Here is a 4,343-nt window from a genome sequence, read left to right as displayed (position 1 = left end):
TTAGATGTGTTAACAACGTAGCGATTGTATAGCCTGTCATATATACACACACACACACTCACCGGCCACTTTATTAGGTACACCTTGCTAGTACTGGGTTGGAAACCCTTTTGTAGCCCATCTGCTTCAAGGTTCGACGTGTTGTGCGTTCAGAGATGGTCTTCTGCATACCTTGGTTATAACGAGTGGTTATTTGAGTTACTGTTGCCTTTCTATCATCTCGAACCAGTCTGGCCATTCTCCTCTGACCTCTGGCATCAACTAGGTAAACCCTAGAGATGGTTGTGCGTGAAAATCCCAGTAGATCAGCAGTTTCTGAAATACTCAGACCAGCTCATCTGGCACCAACAACCATGTCACGTTCAAAATCACTTAAATCACCTTTCTTCCCCATTCTGATGCTCGGTTTGAACTTCAGCAGGTCGTCTTGACTATGTCTACATGCCTAAATGCATTAAGTTGTTGCCATGTGATTGGCTGATTGGCCGAAATTATATCTGCCGCCTCCTCGAGAAGGCCCTTAATAAATTCTCAGACAGCAAAGTGACACATATATTCATTCAGGAATTCATTCTCGACGCGTTTATGAATAATTCCAAGGCTAATGCCCAAATCCATGGAACAATATGATACTGGACCCATCAATCTCCTGAAAAATCTGAGTTGATTTTTTTATTTGCGCTCAGTGCTGAACATGAGTTATGATTCAGCCAGTTGATAGGAATATGAGTAGGCCTAAACATACATTACCATATGTGGTTCATAGAAATGTTTTATGCTTTATTAGAGTGTATGGATCCAGAAAACCGAGGAACACTTGTAAGGTCGATCTGCTGTACAGGGGAGTGCTGGTACACTCAATGCACTCATAGTTATTCTAATAAACTTGTTGAAATAGAAAGGTTACATAATGAATTGGTATGGGTTATGTTAGTCATACAAGCAATTTTCCTATAACATTTCTACATGGCAGGTTAGGAAAAAGTATTTGGTACAGCTCGATCAAGATAAGGGTACAGATAATACCAAATGCCAAGTCAATTACTTAGCCTACTTTATTTGTAGGTCATGTAGAAAAATAATGATTTTATCTTTAATCTCGAAGTCAATGTAATTACTAATACTATTATTATCATTTAATTACGACCCTTTATATTATTATTATTATCATCATCATCATCATCGTTGTTGTTGTTGTTATTATTATTACCCTATTATTATTAGCCTTTTATTATTATTATTATTGTTGTTGTTGTTATTAGCTGTAGTAGTATGATACACATGTAGGGCACATTTTGGACACCCTCAGTGCTAACCAATACAATAGTTTGTTTTTCATGTCTACATTTTCAGCAGTTTATTTATGGTTGAGGTTGAAATACATGCCTTTTTACTGCATTATCACAGAACATTTTATTTCTTTTTTGGCCAGGAGTAATTGTCAGTCTTATTGAGAGCCTTCAATGAGAAATTAAGGGAAACAAACAGTATAATATTCTCTCATATATATTATAGGTGAAGTAAATGATTATTGTACCAGCTGTGGTAAAATACAAGCAGACAGGAATAAACTAAAATGTATAGGTAATTCATTCATCTTACATTGTTAAGGCATTTCCCCCACTGGTGGAGGTATGCGAAAAGAATACACTTATGATTTTGCACAGCATTATTCCTATTAGACTGAACAAGACCAAATAAACACAACAATGATTACTCACTCCCCCAAAACTAGTTCAGTGTGGGGTGAACTGGGGACAATCAGTGTCACATAAAGAGATGATTATTAAATAGCCCCAGTCTCCTTGTTAGACCCATGATGGCTTGTTGGCCATATCTAACTCCAAGGGGAGGGGCCTTGATTTGGAATACGAAATTGAATAATGTCGCGCCTCCGAGGGGGGCACTGACACCTTGTTCCAGACGAAATGACCGGCTTGCATCACCCATACATCCTGCCAGGCTGCAGCTTCTCAACACCACATTGACACTGGCCCATCCATCATTGTCACGATGGATGTCTGACTGGGTCGTATTCATATTTCTGACCAAAATACTGGATACAGGATACACATAAAGGACAGCTGTTGCTCTCAGGCAAGTATCTTTTCTTTTGCTATGAGTTGCAAAGAGAATAAGGGTGCTTTTTCTATTTAGGATTTTGAGTGATTGTAGCAAATATACAATTGATTGAGCTATAGAGCAACAATGCATGGTATGGTATGCAGCAATACCTGCATTTTTATTTCAACAAACTCAAGCAATTGTAGATACTTTTATATTACTATTTCCATTGCCTCGCGATAAGTAATATTGCTTTTGCTATTATTCTATGTTTGTCACATTTGTCAAATTAGACTGCTCTGTGTGCAGTAATTGTAAACATTACAATTACTTACATTACATACAATCAACGCAAAGAGACTGAGCCCAAAGCTATCTTTACTGTGAGATTTGACCTTATCCTCAATCTCACTTCTCTCCCAGGACTTAAGACAAAGCCTCTGGGAAAGAAACTAAAATTAGTTTGGATGTTTCCTGCTGTGAAGATTTATTTTAGGGATGCTAACCAAATATCAGATGCTAGTCCTTTCTTTGTAAGTTTTTACCCAATTCTTCACCATGTTCCCTGAAGGATGCACTACCCCAGATGGATTTAAAAGTATGGTGTAAGAGTAAGTTATACAGTAATAAATCCATGTAGGGTAGGGTGTACACTTCAGATAATTAGGTAGCAGGGATGCTATTAGCATCAATGATAGTAACTTGTATTTGTTCTAATGAAGTGCTAGCTAACAATACTGCCCCCCATGTCCTCCAGTTTTGATTGGATGCAGGCTTACTAGTTAACCCTCCTCTAGCAGACTAGTTAAGTCATTACAGAAGACTAGTTAACCCTCCTCTCGAAGACTAGTTAAGTCTGCTCAAGAAGACTAGTTAACCCTCCTCTAGAAGACTAGTTAAGTCTGTTCTAGAAGACTAGTTAACCCTCCTCTAGAAGACTAGTTTACCCTCCTCTAGAAGACTACTTAACCCTCCTCTAGAAGACTAGTTAACCCTACTCTAGAAGACTAGTTAACCCTCCTCTAGAAGACTAGTTAAGTCATCAACAAGTTATCAACATACCTGCTAGTATGTTAATAAACATACAAGCAGGAGTTAGAGAGGGCGCACACTGCACAGACTTGAAGTACTCTGAGCAAGACATGTTGTTATTGATATAAGAATTATGATATTCTTATTGGTTATTCTGTAACACATACTGTATATACAGTGATAGGCTCGTGGGCCCACAGAAAAACTGAGATAATTTCGAATGTACCAAGTGGTCAACGTATTTTCAACATCGAATATGCATCGAATATGTCGAAAAGCCCCCATACCAAACTGGCACGGTTGAGTCTTTGCTATACAACCATGTTTTTGTGTTGTAGTTTATTGATCACTTAAAAACAGATGTTGAAAAAAACACTGAAATGCATTGCAAATATAATATAAAACTAGTAGAAATTAGGCTAATTAGTAGGCTACACAAGGCAAAAATGGATGCTCAAGCTGGACTACGCATGGGGTAACTCTAATTTTGGGGAAACTCCCGTAAAGGACTTGAGTGGATTGGAACCCACCCCGTCTTTAAACCCATAAATCTCAAGAAGCTTTGAGGGAGTGATTGTGTCCCCATATCTTAAAGGTGTTAAGTGCGCTTGTATAAATAAACGACGTGTTATTTTAGGCTCCATTACGTATCAGCCTCCTTCACGGGGTTGCTATTTAGGTTAAAAGTGTCACCATATATGTTACCGCTCTAACTCCAAAGGATCAAAAATACACATAAGAAAGTATGTTCATTGACTGTACCCGAATATTTGCATTCCACCAACATTTTCGTTCAGGGCTGCTTTATGGCTGGAGGCTGAAAATGTAAAAAAAATTGACAATGTTTTAGCCAAGGCTAGGCTACTGTATGCATATGATTAGAAGCTTGTTATCAATACACTACTTAGATAACGGTGATATGGTGCCGATGCGATAGACTTTCAGTTCCTTGGTCAATAGGTGAACATTGAAAGGCATTAGGTGCCAGCTTTAGGCTGATTGTTATCAATTGTTTCTCTTGTTATTCTGTTGGGGTAGGCCATCTCATGTCAATTCGGTGACAATCGGAGGCCTAAATGTAGCTCCATACCATACATTTGTGCCGATTGATGACATGATGATGGTTGAAGATAAATTATTGTGTCAATAATAAACACATTTAATGATGCAAAGCTTGTATTTGTTAGTAATATATTTAGTTTTGTACTAAAATGTGTTGCATCGTTGTTTGCAGAGCCTGGCGGGTT

The sequence above is a fragment of the Argentina silus genome, assembly GCF_951799395.1.
Source record: "Argentina silus genome assembly, chromosome: Y".
NCBI lineage: Eukaryota > Metazoa > Chordata > Actinopteri > Argentiniformes > Argentinidae > Argentina > Argentina silus.
Note: the sequence above shows the minus strand (reverse complement) of the source record.